This window comes from Canis lupus, chromosome 22 (assembly GCF_048164855.1).
Source record: "Canis lupus baileyi chromosome 22, mCanLup2.hap1, whole genome shotgun sequence".
In the NCBI taxonomy this organism is placed as follows: domain Eukaryota; kingdom Metazoa; phylum Chordata; class Mammalia; order Carnivora; family Canidae; genus Canis; species Canis lupus.
Genome location: NC_132859.1, coordinates 17,510,710 through 17,534,588, shown reverse-complemented (window position 1 = coordinate 17,534,588; position 23,879 = coordinate 17,510,710). Strand labels below are relative to the sequence as shown.

Below are 23,879 nucleotides of genomic sequence, written 5' to 3'. Positions count from 1 at the left end.
CGCCTGCCTTTGGCCCCAGGGCGTGATCCTGGAGTCCCGGGATCGAATCCCACGTCGGGCTCCCGGTGCATGGAGCCTGCTTCTCCCTCTGCCTATGACTCTGCCTCTCTCTCTCTCTGTGACTATCATTAAAAAAAAAAAAAAAATTTTTTTCTTTACTGATATCAGATCCCAGCCTTAGCATGTAAATAGATAAAACCAAGTACAAAACTTCTCTAATCTATTAAATAGTTCATTTTCCAAATTGATAATACTTCAATGGCTTCTAGTAATGAAAAAATAATACTTGTAACTTTATAAATACTCAACCCTCGTCTACAGAAACCATTGCCTACGGATGAATTCAAAATTCATGTTTACCTCAAAATGATTATTATGGAACTGACAAGACAGGATTTTCTCATTCTAAGTGCTTGCTGCTTTTTTTTTTTTTTTTTTAAAGTAATATCATGGGATGTCTGGGTGGCTCAGCAGTTGAGCCTCTACCTTCGGCTCAAGGTGTGATCCTGGAATCCCAGGATCAAGTCCCACATCGGGCTCCTTATGTGGACCCTGCTTCTCCCTCTGCCTGTCTCTGCCTCTCTCTCTCTCTCTCTCTCTCTCTCTCTCTGTCTTTCATGGAAAATAAATAAAATCTTGAAAAAAAAAAAAAGATCAAGAATCAGATGCTCTACCAACTGAACCAGTCAGGCACGCCTAAGTGCTTGCTTTATATTTTGTAAAATAATATATAGTTTGGGAAATGTTAAGTAAAAGAGAAGTGGGTAACTAAAACAACACTGGCAAGTCACTAAGATTACTGTTAACATAAAAAGTTAAAAAAAAAAAAACATAAAAAGTTCAGACTACTGAGAGGGTAAATAACTGCCCCAATTTAAGTCCACTCAGAACCTCGCAGAGGTAGGCAGAAAATCTTCTGTGTCCTAGGCATCTCCTACTATTATGTCTGAGTATTATTAATGGCAGATAATAGTGTTGTTGTGTTTTTTTTTTGGCAGATATAGTGTTAACGGTCATATTCTTCTCTCGTGAATATGGGGAAGGAGGTCAAAAAATATAAGTGCAATGCTTCTCTACTCATTTTTTTAAGTTAAAGGATTAATAACTGTAATTTCTTGGTTCATTTATTCAAGAGTAAATTTATATCCTCCAAAACCTTCAGATCAAGCTTAGCAACGTGTTTGAATGTATCACCCAAACAAATTACCTGAATAGTAGGGGGGAAAATACTTTTGAATTTTCTTATTTGAAAATTCTGTAAAGATGATTTATACCAGCTTACTAGGACATCTAACTATAGTAGGTCATACATTAAGCATTTTTGACAGTTACATATATATAATAAAGCATAAAACCACAGACTTTCTAATTATAAAGCCACGGCAAAAGGAAAAGCTTATCATACATTCAAAACAAAAGCTTACTACATCAAATGACTAATTTATTGTTTAATAATTAACTCTTATCAATAAAATTAGGCTATATCCATATCAACTTATTTAAGAGTAGTGAGAAAAAGAAAGTTAACAGTTGGGAGGGGAGTGGGGGGAAGGTAAAACAGATAAAGGGATTAAAAGGTACACACTTCCAGCTTATAAAATCAGGAAGTCAACAAGATAAAAAATACAGCATAGGGAATACAGTCAGTAATACTGTAATAACATTGTTTGATGACAGATGGTGACTACACTTATCATAGCGAGCAGTGAGTAATGTACTGATTGCTGAATCAATATGTTATACACCTGAAACTAATACTTCAATTTTTAAAACAAAAGGTCAATGGTTAAATGACCAGAAAATTGCTTCCTGTTTCCAAATGCTACACATGTACTGGAAGATAAAGCTGGTGATTAGGATACTAAAAAACACAATACTTTATATATAGTATAGTATATATACATAATATAGTGTAAAATATATATATTACATATACTAGATATTTATATATGTCTACACATATATATATACTATATTTACATATATATTTTTTAAAGGTCTTTTTCAACCTTTCTCTGAAGAAATAAAGAACTAAATGAGGCAATCAGTTAATAATATAAATTTCCAAGGGCACCTGGCTGGGTCAGTGAGTGGAGCATTCAACCCTTGGTCGATGGGTTATAAATTCAAGCCCTACATTGAGTACAGAGATTACGTAAAAATAAAATCTTAAAAAAAAAAAATGTATAAATTCTAGAGTCACAGAGACCGGAGTTAGAAACCAGACTTTTTCCAAACTATGTGTTGCTTGGCATGTTAACATCCCAAAGCTTCAGTTTCCTTATCTCTTAAGTGAGGATGTCATCATATCTTCCCTACAAGTTGGTTATAGAGATAAAATCTAGAAACAACACTTAGAATAATCTGGCACACTAGTAACCATCCAATAAATGTTAATTATTACTATAGTCTAATTCATATAGTAAGCAAAAAGAGCAGTCTTTCTTTTTCTCTTTCCTATTTTCAAAACATTTTATCTGAATGTCATGTGGTACAAAAGTACTACATGCTTGAACATGTTCATATAGAAGGTTCTTTCAGGTTTTTGGACCAACCTTCCTTCAGAAGTAAAAGACCAGTTTTTCTAACAGGCTATATTGACAGCCACAATTTCTCTTAAGATTTATTAGACAGAAAGAGAGTGCACAAGCAGGCAGAGTGCAGGGAGAGGGATAGGCAGGCTTCCCACTGATCAGAGAGCCTGACATGTGGCTCAATTCCAGGACCCTGGGATCATGACCTGAGCCAAAGGCAGATGCTTAACTGATTAAGCCACCCAGGCACCCCAAGCATCTTTTTTTTTTTTTTTTCACGATGCATTCATTTTGAAAGAGAGAGAGCACCTGAGTGGGGGAAGGAGCAAGAGAGGGAGAGAATCCTCAAGCAGACGCCCCGCTAAATGCAGAGTCCCCTCAGGGTCTGATCCCAGGACCCTGAGATCATGACCTGAGAGGAAATCAAGAGCCAGACACTCAATCGACTGAGCCACGCAAGCACCCCTCTATTTTTTTTTTAAGATTTATTTATTTACTTGAGAGAGAGAGAGAGTACACCCAAGCAAGAGAAAGAGGGAGGGAAAGAACTCAAGCAGACTCCCCACTGAGCTCGGAGCCCAATTCCACAACCCCACAATCATGACCTAAGCTAATATCAAGAGTCCAATGCCTCACCAAGTGAGCCACCCAGGTACCCCAAGCAAATGACTCTTGATCTCAGCTCAGGTCTTGATCTCAGGGTTATTAAGTTCGAGCCCTGGGATGCCTGGGTGGCTCAGGCATGATCCTGGAGTCCTGGGATCAAATCCCACATCAGGCTCCCTGCATGGAGCCTGCTTCTCCCTCTGCCTGTGTGTCTGCCTCTCTCTCAGGAATAAATAAAATCTTAAAAAAAAAAAAAAAGGAGGGGAGGAATGATATTTATATATTTTTTGCCATCTATATATCATACATATAGATTTATCTAGGTGATAAATATGGAGCCTTTTTTAAATATACAACTGCAAAAAATAAACAAAATAAAATAAAATATACAACTGCAGAGGTAAGTTTTATTTCTTTTAAGATTTATTTTTTTTAGATTTATTTATTTGAGAGAGAGCCTACCAAGAGTAGGATGCTTAACCAACTGTGCCACGTAGGCACCCCTGCAAAGTTTTAGCTAACAGATTATAATTTTAGTTATGATAACATAACGTCAATTTGTAATGATTTCTAAAGCTAGTGGAAAACACTAATTTTAATAGTATCTGGGCAGCCCGGGTGGCTCAGCGGTTGAGCGCCTACCTGCCTTCAGCCCAGGGCGTGATCCCGTGTGGGGCTCTCTGCATGGAGCCTGCTTCTACCTCTGCCTGTGTCTCTGCCTCTCTCTCTGTGTCTCTCATGAATAAATAAATAAAATCTTAAAAAAAAAAGTATCTAATACAAGACCTACACTAAATCAATAACTCAAGAATATACAATCTTAGGCAGCTCTTTCTGCCCGCAGTTCCTGTCCCTGAGCTTTAATAAAAACACATTTGGCACCAAAAAAAAAAAACAAACAAACAAACCCCACACACAATTTCAAGTGACCATGATTCAACTATTTAATAAAAAAGTAACTACATGTAAGTAACTTGTCAGAAGTAGTAGTGAGTTGGGATGCCTGGGTGGCTCAGCGGTTGAGCATCTGCCTTTGACTCAGGGCGTGATCCTGGAGTCCCGGGATCAAGTCCCACATAGGGTTCCCTGCATGGAACCTGCTTCTCCCTCTGCCCATGTCTCTGCCTCTCTCTCTCTCTGTCTCTCAAGAATAAATAAAATCTTAAAAAAAAAAAAAAAATAGTAGTGGGTAGTCTGTCTACAAAAATTGAGCATTCAAATTGCAGTTTCTCAGTTTAATTCCTATGAATATTGTCAATAGGTTAAATTATTAAACATTTTTAAAACTTCAAATTATATTAAATTTATAATTCTGATGATCTGAAATATTCATTTTTAAATCATGAAAGTTCAATATTTAAACTAGTAAAGTGTGAATATCTCAAAATGGAATTTGACCTCTTGTTGACAGTCACCTCAAATTTCTTCCAGTGGCTCAGCAGGTAAGGAATTCATGGAATTCAGGTCTTCAAGGTCTAGTAAGCACTGTGGTTAAACCACCCAGTCAAGATCAAATTATGTAGGGCAAAGCCTATTCATTATCTAGCTCCTTTGACCTCCCCCGCCCCATCCTTTTCCTATTTCACAACTGCCAATACTTCTAAATGATAGGAGAGATATATTAAATCAGTAAATATTATAAAGTAATTATTAGAAATGCAAGGAAAAACTATGGTCAGGAAGAATGTGGTTAAACTGCAGTTTAAATAAAGCTTCTGGATTACTCATGGATTTCTTTTAATCCACATAATCCTCCTCCAGAAGGCGTGGATAATCAGGATCGCATTTCCCTTGAAGGCAAATAAGCATTTGCCTGGTGGTCTCCCAAGTGACTAAAGCACCAGGGGAGGACAACCTACAGAGTCAGGGAGGGACAAGCCATCAGTTCTTCCCGAGTTTGCATTGGAGGACTGTGAGTCGCAACACCTGGCTCTAGCAATACCACAATACAGGGGACTGCCCAGACTAACTTTCTTTATTTTAGCAGTAAATACACCCAGCTAAAGGGTCAAATGATAATTCCTCAAGTGAACTGCTTAAAAAATGCAGGAAATGAGGAGGTATATGTTCTTGGTGAAGAGATACAGGAAAAACAGATCCTGGAGCCAGGACTCAGAGTAAGAATTTGTAAATTTTGTAAGGAAATGATGGAGTTTATTATTAACTGCTTCAGGCTGGAACTAATAAGATAACTGAAAACTACCATTAGCTCAGTATATACAGAGAGCATATCTTCCCCTCAATCCCTAGGAAAGTTGAATAGCTAAAACAACTTTAAATGCTGGGAATACATAGGTAGGTTAACAGAAAGTGACAATGCTAGAGAGAAACTAGGGAGAAAAACTGAGACTTCATAGCATAATCTTTGACAAAATTAATCTCTAGCTAACCCTGCAATAGCAGTAAATGGGAAGTCTAGATTTATTAAAGGGAGATGAGAGGATATATGATATTACCCATTATGATTTTATCACAGAATCAGCCCCCAAATTCTGTTAGACGGTCCCTATTGTAACCTGACATTATGAGATTAGCCTCACTTGACAGGTTCTAGAAGTTATACAATAAATCTTTTAATTTAAAGCCTTTATAAACATTCCTCCATCTATAAGGATAATTATTACTTTATTGAATGCTAAAGACTGGAATTACCTTTTATATTTCCAGAAGATAACCAACAATTAGGATACTCAGTTATCCACTGATTCCAGTTCTAACATATTCTAGCCATGAAAATTTTTCTCTTTAAAAAACAAAAAATAAATAAATATAGATAGATAGATAAATAAATAAATAAATAAATAATAAATAAAATAAATAAAAAACAAATACCTTCAAATGTTAAGAATGGGGAAGCAGGGGCTACAAAGAGGTAACACAAGGGAATTCTCTGAGGTGTTGGAATTGTTCTGTATACTGTTAGTGGTGGTTATAATTACAAAAATCTTATGCACTGTTAAAACTCAGGACTGAAGGGCAGCCCTGGTAGCTCAGCAGTTTGGCGCCAGCTTTCAGCCCGGGGTGTGATCCTGGAAACCCGGGATCGAGCCCACATCGGGCTCCCTGCATGGAGCCTGCTTCTCTCTCTGCCTCTCTCTTTCTCTGTGTGTCTCTCATGAATAAATAAATAAAATCTTACAAAAAACAACTCAGGACTGAAAATGAAAGAGTTTTGACAAACCAAGAAACACACTTTTAACTATAGAAATCAAACTGATGATTACCAGAGGGGCAGGGGTGGGGGATAGGTGAAATAGGTGATGGGGATTAAAGAGTAAACAAATGTATCATAATGAGTAAACTAACTTATCATGATGAGTAATATAGAATCGTTGAATACTTTATATTGTATACCCAAAACTAATATAACATTGTACATTAACTGTACTGGAATTTTTTAAATTAATTTAAAATTTTTGGGGCAGCCCGGGTGGCTCAGCGGTTTAGCGCTGCCTGCAGCCCAGGGCATGATCCTGGAGACCCGGGATCAAGTCCCACATCGGGCTCCCTGCATGGAGCCTGCTTCTCCTTCTGCCTATGTCTCTGCCTCTCTCTCTGTGTCTCTCATGAATGAATAAATAAAAATCTTTAAAAAATTAAAATTTTGAGTTTTACTATATACAAAATTTTTTAAATTCAATGCCACCCCCTTTTAGGAATGTCTTTTTACCAAAATCTCTTTAGTCATCTAAAAAAATAAGTTTATTGAAGGGACACCGAGGTGGCACAATCAACTGAGAGCCTGCCCTCAGTGCAGATCATGATTGTGGAGTCCTCAGACTCAGTGGGGACTGGGCTTCTCCCTCTGCCCCTCACCCCACTCATGCTCTCTCGTGCACACTCTTTCTCAAATAAATAAACAAAATCTTAAAAAAAAAAAAAGCCTTTTGAAAAAGGTCTAAATTAGATACACAATCTGCATTACCAGAGCAACTAGAAAAAACACACTACACACACCCAACCATACATCTAATCCCTTTCATTTTCTCTCTCTCAACTAGAAGCTTGTGACTCAGAACTATTTAACCTGGAGATGATAACATAACATAAAGGCTATCATGGAATATATGGTAGAACAACTTAAAAAGGAAATAAAGAAATGCACCAGTTTGGAGCCACTCCAAAGGGAAAGGTGGATCCAATGGCCAGACAATCCAGAAAGACTCCTTGACTAGGAGAAAGGAAAAATGTCTCTTCAAGAAAAGGAGGGATCGGGAACCCTGGGTGGCGCAGCGGTTTAGCGCCTGCCTTTGGCCCAGGGCGCGATCCTGGAGACCCAGGATCGAATCCCATGTCGGGCTCCCGGTGCATGGAGCCTGCTTCTCCCTCTGCCTATGTCTCTGCCTCTCTCTCTCTCTGTGACTATCATAAATAAATAAAAATTTAAAAAAAAAAAAAAAAAAAGAAAAGGAGGGATCCCTGGGTGGCGCAGCGGTTTGGCGCCTGCCTTTGGCCCAGGGCGCAATCCTGGAGACCCGGGATCGAATCCCACATCGGGCTCCCGGTGCATGGAGCCTGCTTCTCCCTCTGCCTGTGTCTCTGCCTCTCTCTCTCTCTGTGACTATCATGAATAAATAAATAAAATCTTTAAAAAAAAAAAAAAAGAAAAAAGAAAAGGAGTTTCCTCTCACAAAGCATTCTAGCAGACATTGGACTACTGAAGACTCATAGGCACTCCTTAGAAAAACAACCCATATCTATCAGGGAACGGAGAAGGAGCACAGGGGAAAAAATCCAAGTGGCAAAATTTGGGAAGGGAGGTGAGGTTAGGAGTGATAAGGGCAGTTGTCCCACACAAGCCTAAAAATTCATAACATTCTCCCCTATTTTCCTTTTCTTCTGCTCTTCAATTACTAAATGTTCATTTTTTTTTAATTTTTTTTATTTATTTATGATAGTCACACACAGAGAGAGAGAGAGGCAGAGACATAGGCAGAGGGAGAAGCAGGCTCCATGCACCGGGAGCCCGATGTGGGATTCAATCCTGGGTCTCCAGGATCGCGCCCTGGGCCAAAGGCAGGCGCCAAACCGCTGTGCCACCCAGGGATCCCCAATTACTAAATGTTCAGACAGTATCTTCACTGCTACAGACTCAGGTCTCAGGTGGGGAGTGAAAGTCCTAGGTTTATTTCCCTCCTTCTACAACATGATAAAGTTCTCAAATGAGTAATTAATAGAAATCAAATGAGGGGCGCCTGGCTGGCTCAGTTGGTGGAGCTTGTGAATCGTGATCTCTGGGTTGTGGGTTTATGCCTCACATTGGATGTAGAGATTACCTAAAAATAAATTCTTGGGGGATCCCTGGGTGGCGCAGCAGTTTAGCGCCTGCCTTTGGCCCAGGGCGCCATCCTGGAGACCCGGGATCGAATCCCACGTCGGGCTCCCGGTGCATGGAGCCTGCTTCTCCCTCTGCCTATGTCTCTGCCTCTCTCTCTCTCACTGTGTGCCTATCATAAATAAAATAATAAAAATAAAATTAAATTAAAAAAAATAAATAAAAAATAAAAATAAATTCTTGGAATAAAAAAAGAAAAAGAAAAGAGAGAAACACCTGGGAGGCTCGGTCAGTTAAGTGCCCAACTCTTGATTTTGGCTTAAGTCATGATCTCAGGTCATGGGGTTGAGTCCCATGTTGGGCTCCACACAGAGTAAGGAATCTGCTTGGGACTCACCTGATCCCTCACCCTCTCCAGGTTTGCATGCACCCTCATGCTCTCTCCCTCTCAAATAAGTAAATAAATCTTAAAAAAGAAAAGAAAAAACAAATGACAAGGACTTATCCCCCATATGTAATAATTCCAAATCAAATGGTTCAGAGGATGGATGGATACATACATACATACATACACACAAGAGATTTTTTTTTAAATAGTGTAATTGAAAAAAAACCCTGTTCTCTGTAAAAATTCCAATTGCTACTCTAGAGGATTTGGTATGTAATACTATATGAAACTACCACATTCTAGGGGCACTTGGGTGCCTCAGTGGTTGAGCCAAGGCATGATCTGGAGTCCTGGGATCAAGTCCCACATCAGTCTCCCTGCTTCTCCTTCTGCCTATGTCTCTGCCTCTCTCTGTGTCTCTCATGAATAAATAAAATCTATAAAGAAAGAGAGAGAGAGAGAGAGAGAAAGAAACAAACTATCTCATTCTAGAACCAATCCCCTCCACTCAAGATCAAAATTCAATGTCTAGAAAGAACCAGACAAGCTTTCCAGGCTTGTCTGGTTATTTATTTACAAAAATACTAATGAACCAGGACACAATGAGTAAAATTCACATTTGCTATCAAGGCCTTCATGTCTAAATGCTTAGCCTTTTCATGAGATGTAACACCTAACTAAGACTGAAGGAATAAGGACACCTACCAGAATAACTCTAGGCTCTTTGATTACTTCATTTGCACAAATCTGGGGCCAAAAAGGGCGGTTTGTGCAGTACATACTGTCCTTGGAATCAAAAGATTGTGACTTATTTCATTCACACATTCGTTCATTCAACATTAGTTAAATGTTCCAGACACTGTTCTGGTTACCAAGAATACCACGGCGGGAGCACCTGGGTGACGCAGTGGTTTAGTGACAGAGATACTGGATCTCAGCTCAGGTCTGGATATCAGGCTCCTGAGTTCAAGCCCCAGTGGGCATGGAGATTACTTTAAAAATAATACGAATAATAATAATTCCAAAGGAAGGCAGATAAGCACCTCACCCTCATTGTATGCTGAAGGAAAAAGGCCATAAATAAAAAAGAAAATAAGCAAGATAATTAGCAGATAATGCAGGTAAAGAATGTGGATTTACTTCTTAGTGTAATGAGAAGCCACTGAGGCAGAAAAGTGAGTAAAGATCACACTGCTATTTGATATAAGAAAGCAAGACCAAAGGCAAGAAGACCAGTTAGGAAGCTACTGCCCCAAAAGAACTGGGGTGGTAGCAATAAAAACAAAGTGAAGTAAATATAATTGAATGTATTTTGGGGGCACCTAGGTGGCTCAGTCCGTAAAGGGTCTGATGCCTTGATTTCGGCCCAGGTCAGGATCTCAGGGTCGTGAGATTGAGCCCCCATCAGGCTCCTGCTAAGCATGGAGCCTACTTAGGATTCTCTCTCTCCCTCTGGTTCACACACTATTCTCTAGCTCTCTCTCCCCAAAAAAAAAAAAAAAAAAAATCTATTCTCAGATAAAACTGACAGAGTTTACTGAAGGATTGATTGTACTTGGGACGAAGGAGCAGTGAGGCAAAGGGTTGAAATAAGGATGACTACCATATTTTTCACTTGAGGAGTGTGGAGAAGGGAAACAGGGGGTTCTCTTATAAAATGGAGACTGCTGAGGAAGGAATGGGTTGAGGAACAGAAATCAAGAGCTCCACCCTGAACATGTTCACTTTAAGATGCTTATAGACAAATGGAGTGAAGATACCACACAGGCAGCAGAAGAAATCTGAAGTTCAGGACTGGAGATAAAAATCCAAGAGTCAACAGCATATTGAAAGTGGATTAACAGTAGATAGGCGATCACCCAGAGAGAGTGCAAGTAGAAAAAAGCAGAGGGAACATAAAGAACACAGTTAATGATATTGTAATAGCTCTGTATGGCAACAGATGTTAGCTACACTTGTGGTGAGCACAGAATAATGTATAAACTTGTCCAATCACTATGCAGTACACCTGAAACTAATGTAACATTGTGTCAACTACACTAAAAAAAAATTTTTTTTTCAAAAGAAAAAAGTAGAAGGAATGGGGTCAATGGGCTGGCTCAGTTGGTAGAGCATGCAACTCTTGATCTCAGGGTCATGAGTTCAAGACCCCACATTCGGAATAGAGCTTACTTAAAAAAGAAAAAAAAAAAGTAGAGGTAATGGCTTGGAAACACTAAGGCATTAGGATGTTCTGACTTCAGGGATCCCTGGGTGGCACAGCGGTTTGGCGCCTGCCTTTGGCCCAGGGCGAGATCCTGGAGACCCGGGATCGAATCCCACATCGGGCTCCCGGTGCATGGAGCCTGCTTCTCCCTCTGCCTGTGTCTCTGCCTCTCTCTCTCTCTCTCTGTGACTATCATAAATAAATAAAAAAAATTAAAAAAAAAAAAAAAAAAAAAAAAGGATGTTCTGACTTCAGAAGAGAATGAAGGGGGGATGCCTGGGTAGCTCAGCAGTTGAGCATCTGCCTTTGGCTCAGGGTGTGATCCTGGAGTCTGGGGAGTCCTGCATTGGTCTCCCTGTTGATGAGCCTGCTTTTCCCTCTGCCTGTGTCTCTGCCTCTCTCTGTGTCTCTCATTAATAAATAAATAAATCTTAAAAAAAAAAAAAAAAAAAAGAAGAAGAAGAAGAAGAAAAGGAAGGGGTGCCTGGGTGGCTGAGTCAGTTAAGCAACTGCCTTCAGCTCAGGTCATGATTCAGGGTCCTGGGATGGAGCCACAAATTGGGCTCCCTGCTCAGCTGGGAGGCTGCTTCTCCCTCTTCCTCAGCCACTCCCCCTTCTTGTGCATTCTCTCTAACTCTCTGTCTTTAAAAAATAAAAATAAGAGGAGATAAAGAAAAGTTAACAAAAGAGATAAAGAGAGTAAAGAGAAGGAAAACTACAAAAGTGTAGCATCCTAGAAGGTTCTTTTATATAATGTGACTCTATAGTCACATAGTTTGGGAGGGTGACTCTACCACCCTCCCAAACCTTGTGACATACACCCACTCAAACTCTATAAATAAAAAGACTGGGGCCAGAAAGACTGAGTGACATCCCCAAAGCCCCAGCTACTAGGAAACCAGGTCTAGGTCTAGAAGGAAGCAAGATGTGACTTCTGACCCCTAGGCCTTTTCACAGTGGCTAGCAGTACTTCTACTGTCAGGTTCACCAGTCTGAAGTTAGGCAACAGGAAAAAAATCACAATTTAGGAAGAATGTAACTTGGATTACAAGGCTTATTTTAATTTTTTTCTATGTATCTGTTCACATTCAAAAACAAACTGGGGGACATCTGGGTGGCTCAGCAGTTTAGCTGAGTTTAGGCCGCCTTCAGCCCAGGGCCTGATCCAGGAGACCCGGGATCGAGTCGCACATGGGAGTCCCTGCATGGAGCCTGCTTCTCCCACTGCCTGTGTTTCTGCCTCTCTCTGTGTGTGTCTCTCATGAATAAATAAATAAAATCTTTAAAAAAAAAAAAATTGGATCGGGGTGCCTAGGTGGCTCAGTGGTTGAGCGTCTGCCTTTGGCTCAGGTTGTGATCCCAGGGTCCCCTCCAGGGACCCTGCTTCTGCCTCTGCCTATATCTCTGCCTCTCTGAATAAATCAATGAAATCTTAAAAAAAAAAAAGTTGGATCAAAAGCCATTACGGGTAAGTCTCTAAAAAAAAAAAAAAAACTAGGAAACGTAAGTGAGAGGTACAAAATGGCAATAAGTTAAAAGCCAACTCAATTTTCTACAATTCTAAAAAAAACACCCTGAAGGTGGAGGACACTCATCAGAGAATGAATCAGGGTATGTAAAACAAAGGGGTTTTTTTAGTCATTTTTGCTTTAGTGAATACAATTTGTTTTTTTCAAGATTTTATTTATTTGAGAGAAAAAGCCAGAGTTAGAGCATGAGCAGAGGGCAAGGGGCGGGGGGGGGGGGGGGGGGGGGGGGGGGGTTTGCTGCTGCCTTCCAGCTGAGCAAGGAGACAGATCTCATCTGTGGCTCCATCCCAGAATCCTTGGATCATGACCTGAGCCAAAGGCAGATGCTTAACCAACTGAGCCACCCAAGTGATCTTTGGTGGTGGCGGCTGTTACTGTTGTTGCTGTTTTTAAGATTTTATTTAGGAGCACCTGGGTAGCTCAGAGGTTGAGCATCTGCCTTCTGGCTCAGATGTTGATTTCAGAGTCCTGGGATCAAGTCCTGCATCAGTCTCCCCCCACAGGGAGCCTGCTTCTCCCCCTGCCTATGTCTCTGCCTCTCTCTGTCTCTCTCATGAATAAAAAATTAAAATCTTTTTAAAAAAAAAGATTTTATTTATTAGAAAGAGAGAGAGAGAGCAGGAGGAGGAGCAGAGGGAGAGGGACAAGCAGACTCCATCCTGAGCGCAGAGCCTAAGGGCCTTGATCCCAGGACCCTTAGATCATGACCTGAGCTGAAACCCAGTGCGACCCTCAATGGGCTGAGCCATCTAGGCACCCTTTCAATTTTAGTTTTTAAGGTTTAAGATTTTTACTTGTTTCCACAGTTGCCTTCTGAAACTATGATCTTTCCCCTGACTGCTCTCTCCTATGCTACATTATCATGACTTAAACAGTTCTGCTTTTACCATAAAAATCTTACAGCGTTGCATAAAAATCCCCACATGATTAATAAACTGCTGAGAATTCTGACTCGTCGAAGATGGTTTTATTAGGAATCACATTTCCAAACATTCATTCAGGGCTTCAAAATAAGTACTCATCTAACTTAATTATGATGACTTCACCAGACACGAACGCTGCCCACAATGATGTTTACAAAAGCACTTGTCACTCCCTTCGGATGTAGCAACGCAGAAAAAAGGAGTCTGTTTCCAGATTCCTCGTGTGTTTATACTATGTAACAAGTGACAGTTAAGTGTCACTTAGGATTATTTAAACAGCAAACCGCTTCCAGTTTGTATGTCCCACCATCTTCCATCCTAAGCGAACCCTTTCGGTCTTATTTACTCTAATTTCCACTGAGCGCCTGAGACAGGTACCCTACGTCAGCCTTGGCAAGAAAGAGACTACAAGATTCTAGGATGGGAAACACAGGGTTCTATTTTGGCCCCTATAAGAGAACGGGATCCAATATGAAGCAACTCCACTGGTGGTTATTGCAACACCAGCGCACTTCGGAAATAAATGTATCCCCCCACCCCCCCCCCAACGTAAACCCGCAGTCAGGAATCGGCAATGGCTAAAAAGATGCTGCAGCAGAGTTGCAGCTAATAGCCTGGCACTTACCGCGCGCCGGCTGATCGGTCGTGCACATCGTCCTGTCCTATCCTCAAAACAACCCTGTGAAGTACGTATTATTATTATTATTATCCCTTTAACAAACCAGGGCACTTGGGCCCAAGGCCCCAGGACTGGTCTGTGGAAGCGCTGGGATCTGAAAATACGCCCGCACCCCAACCGCCTAGGATCCCCGCCCCTAAAATGCACTTCAACGCAAAAAAAAAAAAAAAAAAAGGGCACCTGAGGGTCTGGAAGCTCCGAGGGCGTCCGCTGAGGCGGAGGAACGACAGGAGACGAGGGCGCCGCCTCTCCACAGAGGCCCCCCCTCAGGAACGCCACGGAAAGCGCCAGCGGCCCCGGGCGCCCGGGCGCGTCTCGGCCGCCCAGAGGCCGGGAAGAGCCTTCACCTCACAGAGCCCCGGGAATGGCCGCAGTCGGGCGAGGCGCCCCCGCAGGCCGGCGGCCGGCTGTCCTCCGCGCCGGCAGGAAGCGCGCAGCGGGTACACAACTCGCCGGCGCCGCAGGCTGTGGCGGGCAAGAGCGCGCCGCCCGCCCGCCCGCCCGCCCGCGCGGGGGCACCTCAGCCGCCGCCGCCACCGCGCCGCCGCATCCGGGGCCCGCGCCGCCGCTCTCACCTGCCCGGAGCTGCTCCTCCTCCGCCGCCGCCGCCGACTCCGACTCTGGCTCCGGGTACGCAGTCAGCAGCCCAGGCCCCCGCGACCATCCGCCTGCGGCGCCCCCATCCCCGCCTCTCTCGGTCGCCTCCGCCTGCCCCGCGCGGCGCTACACCGGCCCGCCACCCACAGCCATGGCCCGCTCCTCCACAGCCGCCGCCGCCGCCGCCGCCGCCGCACCGACCGACGGAGCACGCGCGCGCCGCCGCCGTGCCCGCGCGCGCGCACCTCCCTGGCCGGCCGCCCAGCACCCCTGGCCCCGCCCCGCGCGCCGCTCCGACCAATCCCCGGCCCGGGAGCCCCCGCCGCCAGACCTGCAGGACCCGCGGGGCCCGGCCGCCGAGGAGGCCGCGCGGTCGCCTGCGCTCTCGGCTGCGGGCGCGGCCGGGACGCTGCTGGGCTCCCCGAGGACCGCGGCACCGCAATCTCCCGCAGGCCGCCGTCAGCGGAGAACAAACACCTGCCTCGACGTCCGGAGCCCCCTCGCGAGATGCCCCTCTGTTCCTCGCGTTTCCTGTTGACCTCTTTGCTCTTCCCCAATTCCAATCTGGAACTTTGGGCCGACTCCTGGACTGGGCGCAGCCCTTCTTCGCTTTTCCCCCTTATCCTCTGTCACTGCAGTTCTGGAGATGGAGTGCTAGATTGGCTGCTTCACAGCTGGCCCTGCAATTCCTGCAGTGTTGATGGCCATAAAAGCAGAAGTCCAGGGGTGCCCGGGTGGCTCAGCGGTTTAGCACCTGCCTTTGGCCCAGGGCGTGATCCTGGGGACCCGGAATCGAATCCCACATCAGGCTCCCTGCATGGAGCCTGCTTCTCACCTCTGCTTCTCTCTCTCTCTCTCTCTCTCTCTGTGTCTCATGAATAAATGAATAAAATCTTAAAAAAAAAAAAAAAAAGTCCAGACTTCCAAACCCAAAATTAGTTTTCTGGTGCGATAATAATGGCTAAAATTTGTATGCAGTGACTTACACTTCACCTAACCCTTTTTGGGTACCTTATCTCCTGTTGTCTTTTGACCACAACCAGGACATTTTATGGGCCTCTTTCTTAGTGGCATACTTGAATTTCACTTACTGAAAAGCTGAAATCTTAACTTATTGGAAAGCTCTCCTATATTGTAGAATTATTATAACTTACTGCTACTATACTAGCTCAAATAGCTGAGTAATCGAGGATGAAGACTAGCAGTAGAACCAAATATTAAAGCAAAAGTGGCAAACAGGCCAGTGATAAAACAGTAGTTTGATAAATTATCTTGGTTTAATAGAATCTTTATTTCTAATAAAGCTAGAACCATACCATATTCAAAAATAAATTTCAGAAGAATTAAAGATATAAAAATACACAAACCAGGGCTGCCTGGCTGGCTCAGTTGGAAGAATAAGGGACTCTTGATCTCCTGGTCCTGAGTTTGAGCCCCACATTGGGGGATAGAAATTACAAAAAAAATGTTTATAAATAAATAAATATGAACATCTGGCTGGCTCAATTGGTTAAGCATTGGACTTGCTCTCACCTTGAGTTCAAGCCATGTTGGGCTCCACGCTGTGCATGGAGCCTACTTTAAAAAAAGCAAAATTAGGGGATCCCTGGGTGGCTCAATGGTCTAGTGCCTGCCTTCAGGCCAGGGTGTGATCCTGGAGTCCCAGGATCAAGTCCCCCATCAGGTTCCCTGCATGGAGCCTGCTTCTCCCTCTGTCTGTGTCTCTGCCTGTCACTCTCTCTCTCCATGTCTCTCATGAATAAATAAATAAAATCTTTAAAAAAAGAAAAAAAAAATTAGGGATGCCTGGGTGGCTCAGCAGTTTAGTGCCTGCTTTCAGCTCAGGATGTGATCCCGGAGGCCCAGGATCACCACATCAGGCTCCTTGGAGCCTGCTTCTCCTACCTCTGCCTGTGACTCTGCCTCTTTCTCCGCCTCTGTGTCTCTCATGAATAAATAAATAAAATATTTTTTAAAATTTTTAAAAAATAAATTTAAAAATAAAAAAGTAGAATTAAATAATAAACAATATATAAAACAAAAATTTAGAGGAAATTTTTTAAAGAATAGTAATATGACTTTCGTTAGGGGGAAATTTAAGCAAGACAGGAAGCTCAGAATCATTAAGGAAAAAATAAAAACATTGGTCGACATAAATATTTTGAAAGTATTGCATGACATCATAATGACAAGTTTAAAAATAGAACAAAAAGAACAAAAAAATAAATAAATAAAATAAAAAAAGAACAACAAAACATATGGCAAACACATTGTATCTCTACCATAAAAGAGTTTTTATAAATGAATTTTTTTTTTTTAATCTTAAGTAAACTCTATTGGGAAGCCTGGGTGGCTCAGCACCGCCTTCAGCCCGGGGCCTGATCCTGGAGACCTGGCATCAAGTCCCACATCGGGCTCCCTCCATGGAGCCTGCTTCTCCCTCTACCTGTGTCTCTGCCTCTCTCTCTCTCTGTCTCTCATGAATAAATAAATAAAATCTTTTTTTAAAATAAATAAATAAAGGAAAAAACAAGGGGTCCTTGAGTAACTGAATCAGTTAAGCATCTGCCTTCGGTTCAGGTCATGATCTCAGAGTCCTAAGATGGAGTCCTGCATGAGCTCTCTGCTCAACAGGGAATCTGCTTCTCTCTGCTCATGCTCTCTCTCTCTCTCTCTCTCTCAAATAAATAAATAGAATCTTTAAAAAAAGAAAAAAAAAGAACATGAGACTTCATCTTGGGGTCATGAGTTCAAGCCCTACATTGGGTATAGAGATTACTAAAAAAGATAAATAAACAAAAAACAATAAAGTTGTGAACATAAAGAGGTTTTTATTTAATTCTTTTTTTTTTTTTAAGATTTGTTTATTTATGATAGACATAGAGAGAGAGGCAGAGACACAGGAGGAGGCAGAAGCAGGCTCCATGCCGGGAGCCCGACGTGGGACTCGATCCCGGGACTCCAGGATCACGCCCTGGGCCAAAGGCAGACGCTAAACCGCTGAGCCAGCCAGGGATCCCCCATAAAGAGGTTTTATCTGTCCAATTTTAGAAGAGGCAAATGTTCTCCATGTCCTGCACTTTCCCATCACTGATTTCTGTGTTATACTTTCAATACATAATCTTTTGGTGTTTTTTTTTCCCATTTTCTTTCTTTGCAAGTAATTCTGAGTATTTCCTAAGATTACAGAAATTCTTTTATTTTTCTTTTTAGAATTTGAGTGCTTTCTTGTCATTGTATAAGTAATATATTCACATGATTTGATATCCAAAATGTACAACGGAACAGGCAGTAAGTCTCTCGGCTATGAAGCTCTCTTCAGATAACCAATGTTATGTGCAGAGCAGTGGGGGCTACAGCGCCCCAACCCCTGTGTTCGAGTCAACTGTACTTTGTACCTAAATGATTCCCAATGGTTGCATTTTAAAGTTTTTCCTATTGTATAATATGTCACACAGTGCTTATTGATATAACACCTAGAAACTATAAACAATCTATTCTGCATAAATGTGATATATATATATATATCTGAACAGGTGAAATCAGATTTTTTTTTTAAGATTTTGATTATTTATTTGAGAGAGAGAGAAAGAGAGAGCACAAGCAAGGAAGCAGCAGAGGGAGGGGGAGAAGCAGGCAACCTGCTGAGGAGGGACCCCATTGTGGGGCTCCACCCCAGGACCCCAGGACCCCAGGATCATGACCTGAGCCAAAGGCAGACATTTAACCAACTGAGCCTCCCAGGCACCCCTCAGATTTTTTTAAATTAACAGATCAAATCAACTATCCAATGATAGGCACATTCCTTATTTTCGCTAAGCCTCAGTTTCCTCATCTGTAAAGTGAGAGGACTAGATCATGCAATACAGATGACCCTTCCCAATACCAGCATTCTGCATCTTTTTTCCCAGTGCATCTTTAAAGCCTGCGGTTAAGGGTTCTCCTAGGGAAACAGAGAAGAAGTCCCTTCTGGATGAAAAGAAAAAGTTCTGATTAAACTAAGAGCTTCTTGACTGCCTTACACAGTTGCTGGGAAGGAAGAAGCCAACACCTGCAGTCATCAGCAGCTATTCTAAAGAGCATTTATCCAACCACAGCAGGGGCAAAACTGAGAATAGCCCTTTCTCTCTCTCTCTCTCTCTCTCTCTCTCTCTCTCATGAACTTGTCCATGCTCTCCTAAGTCATATAATCCTGGCACAGACATCAAATAGTTTCCTTTAGCAAAATCCTCAAAAGAGTCAAATCCTATCTTTTAAAACCTGCTGGACCTTGAGAGTATTAAGCAATAAAATGAGTAAAAAAAAAAGTAAAGGGATACCAATGTTGTCAGTTTCTTGAGCATCCTTCCAAAGGTATTGTATGCATATATAAGCAAATACAGATATATTTCCCTACTTTTTTTTACACAAATGGACATGTTTGACTCATGCTTGCCTTTTTACATAAAATTTTTTATTAATATTTTATTTATTTATTTATTTATTTATTTATTTATTTATTTATTCATGAGAGATACACAGAGACAGAGAGGCAGAGACATAGGCAGAGGGAGAAGCAGGTTTCCTGCAAGGAGCTGGATGTGGGACTCAGTCCCGGATCCCAGGATCATGCCTTGAGCCAAAGAGAGACGCTCAACTGCTGAGCCACCCAGGAGTCCTTTTTTTCATGAAATATATGTCAGGTTGTCTTATATCAGCATATATAAAGTTTCTGTATTCTTTTAAAACATTTATTTGATGTATAGAATACAAAAAACTGCACATGTCCCAAATTTTCACAATCTGAACACACCAGTGTAATAAAGAGAACATGAGGAATATCCTTTTTTTTAAGTAATCTCTACACCCAGTGTGGGGCTTGAACTCACAACCACAAGGTCAAAAGTCACATGTTCTATCAACTAAGTCAGCCAGGTGCCCTGTAAGAAACATCTTAAAACCCACTTCTCTGAACCTAGTCATGGCCCTGTTCCCAGGGACAATCGTTACTCCAGCTTCTAATACTGGAAATTTCTTTTTCTGTTTTTGAACTTTTGCTATTATTGTTTTTTAATTTTTAATGAAATGGATTCCTTTGGTGTGCTTTTTTTTTTTTTTTTTTTAAGATTTAACTTAATTAGTTTATCTGAGAGAAGAAGAGAGAGCAAGCCCACGTAGGGGGATGAGCAGAGGAGGAGGGAGAGAGAATCTTTCAAGCAGACTCCACTTAACACAGAGCCCAAAGCAGGTCTCCATCCTATGACTCCGAAATCACCATGCCAGCTGAAACCAAGAAACAGGCGCCCAACCAACTAAGCCACTCAGGTGCCCCTGTGTGCTCCTTTTTTTCTAAGAATTTTTTTTTTTTTTTTTTATTGGGACGCCTGGATGGCTCAGCAGTTGAGCATCTGCCTTTGGCTCAAGGCAGGATCCCAGAGTTCTGGGATCAAGTTCCTCATCGGGCTCCTGCATGGAGCCTGCTTCTCCTTCCTCTGCCTGTGTCACTTTGAATAAATAAATAAAATCTTAAAAATATATATTTTTTTAAATTTTTAAGTAATCTGTATACCCAACATGGTGCTCGAACTTACAACCCTGAGATCAAGCATTGTATGCTCCACCAACTGAGCCAGCCAGGTGCTCAAGGTGTGCTCTTTTTGTGTTGAGCTTCTTTTGCTCCACATTTCCCCTATCTTGTTTTGATATTTATACACTACTGCATGTCACAATACTTAGTTCATTCTCATTGCTAAATAATATTTCATTGTATCTGCATTCTATTTTATGACTGTAATGTTCCATTGTAAGAGTATACTATAATTTATTTATCTGGTCACTCATTAATGGATATTTAGACTGTTTTCGGGATCCCTGGGTGGCGCAGCGGTTTGGCGCCTGCCTTTGGCCCAGGGCGCGATCCTGGAGACCCGGGATCGAATCCCACATGGGGCTTCCGGTGCATGGAGCCTGCTTCTCCCTCTGCCTATGTCTCTGCCTCTCTCTCTTTCTCTCTCTGTGACTATCATAAATAAATAAAAATTAAAAAAAAAAATAAAATAAAATAGACTGTTTTCAATCTTTTGCTATACAAACAATGCTAGAATGAACAACCTTGAATTTATATCACTTTGTGCATATGTAAGTGTAACTACGGAACAAAATCGAAGAAGTAGGGACATCTGGGTGGCTCAGTGGTTCAGCATCTGCTTTTGTTTTGTTTTTAATTTTTTTTTAAGATTTTATTTATTTATTCACAGAGACACAGCTAGAGAGAGAGAGAGGCAGAGACACAGGCAGAGGGAGAAGCAGGCACCGTGCAGGGAGCCTGATGTGGGACTCGATCCCGGGTCTCCAGGATTACACACCGGGCTGCAGGCGGCGCTAAACCGCTGCGCCACCAGGGCTGCCCCCCCATCATAGAATTTTTCCTACCATTATACCTGTCTTATACCATTCTATATGGTTTGAACATTTTATTTTTTTATTTTTTTTAATTTTTAAAAAAATTTATTTATGATAGTATCAGAGAGAGAGAGAGAGAGGCAGAGACACAGGCAGAGGGAGAAGCAAGCTCCATGCACCTGGAGCACGACGTGGGACTTGATCCCAGGTCTCCAGGATCGCGCCCTGGGCCAAAGGCAGGCGCCAAACAGCTGCGCCACCCAGGGATCCCCCAGCATCTGCTTTTGGATCAGGTCATGATCCCGGAGTTCTGGGATCCGGTCCCACATCGGGCTCCCCCCAGGGAGACTGCTTCTTCCTCTGCCTAAGTTTCTGCCTCTTTTTCTGTGTCTCTTGTGAATAAATAATTAAATATTAAAAACAAACAAAAAAAATTTTTTTTAAATCCAGGAAGTAGAATTACTGGATCAATAGGTATAGATATTTGTAATTTTGAAGGAAACGGGATTCCTGGGTGGCTCAGAGGTTTAGCGCCTTTTGGCCCAGGGCGCACTCCTGGAGACCAGGGATCGAGTCTCCTGTCCGGCTCCAGGCATGGAGCCTGCTTCTCCCTCGGCTTGTCTCTTCTTCTCTCTATCATAAGTAAGTAAGTAAGTAAGTAAATAAATAAATAAATAAATAAATAAATAAATAAATAAATCTTAAAAAAGAAAAAAAGAAATAGGCTTTGAGGAACTTTTTTTTTTTTTTTGAGGAACTATTTTAAAAAAATTTTTTTTGAAGGATATTGATCGATTACCATCTTAAAAGATATGCTCTTAACACACTCACCAGCAGAGTATTTGAAAGTTTATTTTTTAGAGCTTGGAGACTGGAAACTTAGAAATCATATTATATGGCATACTCACCTTACCCAGAAAGAAATCAAAACCCTGAAAGATTAAAAGAATTGCCCAAAGCCATAGAGCAAGTTAGGTATCATTTCTAAATTCTGAAGGAGGAGGCCTGGATACTGAGCTCACATATTAGAAAAGCAACAAAGCCTCAAACAACCTTTTCTTCTCACAGCTCTGGGCATGCATGCTCTTTCCCTTCCTCAACTGCCATCAAAGACCAGCACAAGGGGTGCCTGAGTGGTTCAGTCAGTTAAGTGTCTCTTGATTTCAGCTCAGGTCATGATCTCAGGATCAAGCCCTGTGTTGGGCTCTGTGCTCAGTTCAGAGTCTGCTTGAGATTTTCTGCCTCTCCCTCTCCTCTGCCTCTCCCCATCATGCTCTCTCTTTCTCTAAAATAAATAAATAAATAAATAAATAAATAAATAAATAAAGTCTTTTAAAAAAATGCCAGCACAAAAATGTCCAGTCATATACACACCAGGACCATCAACCATGGGAGGAAGAGGATAGAAAGGGAGAGGCAGATGGGATGCAGAGATTACTCAAGGGGGAACCAGACACTACATTTGCCTGGAAAGCAAAGTAATAAACATATAAGGCTTAGAAGGAAAATGTTATAAAACACCTAGACATGTCCACACATACATACACACATGCACAAAGGTTATAGATGAATTATTTAATACTATGCAACTTTAAAAAGAATGAAGGGGACACCTGGGTGGTTAGTTGGTTAAGCGTCCTACTCTTGATTTCAGCTCAAGTCATGATCTCTGGGTCGTGGGATGCCCAGAATCTACTTGTCCCTCTCCCTCTGCTTCTCTCCCAACTCACATTCTCTCTCTCTAAAATAAATAAATAAAATCTTAAAAAAAAAAAAAATGAGGCATTTCTATATGAACTGATCTGGGACAATCTCTAAAATATTATTCAATGAAACAGATAAGATATAGAATAGTAAAATATGCTGCTATTTGGTTAAGCATAGATTATCATCAGAAAGACATAAGAGGGGCACCTGGGTGGCTCAGAGGTTGAGCATCTGCCTTTAGCTCAGGTCGTGATCCTGGGGTCCTGGGATCAAGTCCAACTGGCATCAGGCTCCCCGCAGGGAGCCTCTTTCTGTGTGCCTCTCATGAATAAATAAATAAAATCTTAAAAAAAGAGAAAAGAAAGAAAAAACAAAAGGAAGACATAAAAAACTAACAGGGGTTGCCGGAAGAAAGATAATTAGACGCTGGGAAACAAGGTTGAAGAGCAGAATTTATTTTTATGGTTATTCTTTTATGCTATTTGAAATTTATCATGTTCATGTATCATCACTACTTATTAAATATATAATTTATAAAGAAAATGTACATATACAGTATATATTTAATGTATTATATATTATATATAATGTATTTTTATATATAAAGAAAATCCATAAGTGGGGTGTAATTTAGTGAAAGGACTATCACTGAGGAAGAAGAGGCAAAAAGCAAGAGAGGAAGGGGTGGTGCCTTGTGAGAGTTGGTGTGGCAATGAGGGCACTAGAAGGACAGGAAGTAGGTTCAAGGACTAGCCTTGAAAACTGAGAAGGCTGATCACACTGTACTTTAAGTGCAATTGGTCTTCAATCCTATTACCTTGCAACTCTAGAATGGTGTCAAGCACTGAAGAAATAGAAGTTGAATGTTGGAAAACAATAAATCAGGCACTTTTAAAACCAGTTAGGGCTGGTATGCAGAGTTAGCTAGATCAAAGATTATAGCTCTGGTTCCCAGGGGGTTTGGGTGTGACTCTCCCTTCTGGAATGAAAACTATTTATCAAAAAAGGTGCTGCCCTTGTTTGTTGTTTCGGACAAGCTACCTGGGATTCCCCT

The 23,879-nt window shown here is 41.7% G+C and overlaps 1 protein-coding gene across 3 annotated transcripts in view; it reads right to left on the bottom strand.

Moving 5' to 3' along the window:
* Positions 1-14,922, bottom strand: part of PIK3CB (phosphatidylinositol-4,5-bisphosphate 3-kinase catalytic subunit beta) — a 203,873-nt gene extending 188,951 nt beyond the window's left edge. Inside the window, exons 1-2 of one of the 3 annotated variants that reach the window (XM_072792546.1) lie at positions 14,716-14,900; positions 14,087-14,140 (exon numbers count right to left, since the gene is read on the bottom strand). The gene's annotated coding sequence lies outside the window, so the exon portion shown is untranslated. Of the gene's footprint in view, positions 1-14,086; positions 14,141-14,320; positions 14,596-14,715 lie in introns of those variants that run through there. The other 2 variants (XM_072792544.1, XM_072792547.1) reach the window with 2 other exon arrangements.
* Positions 14,923-23,879: the final 8,957 nt, after the last annotated feature.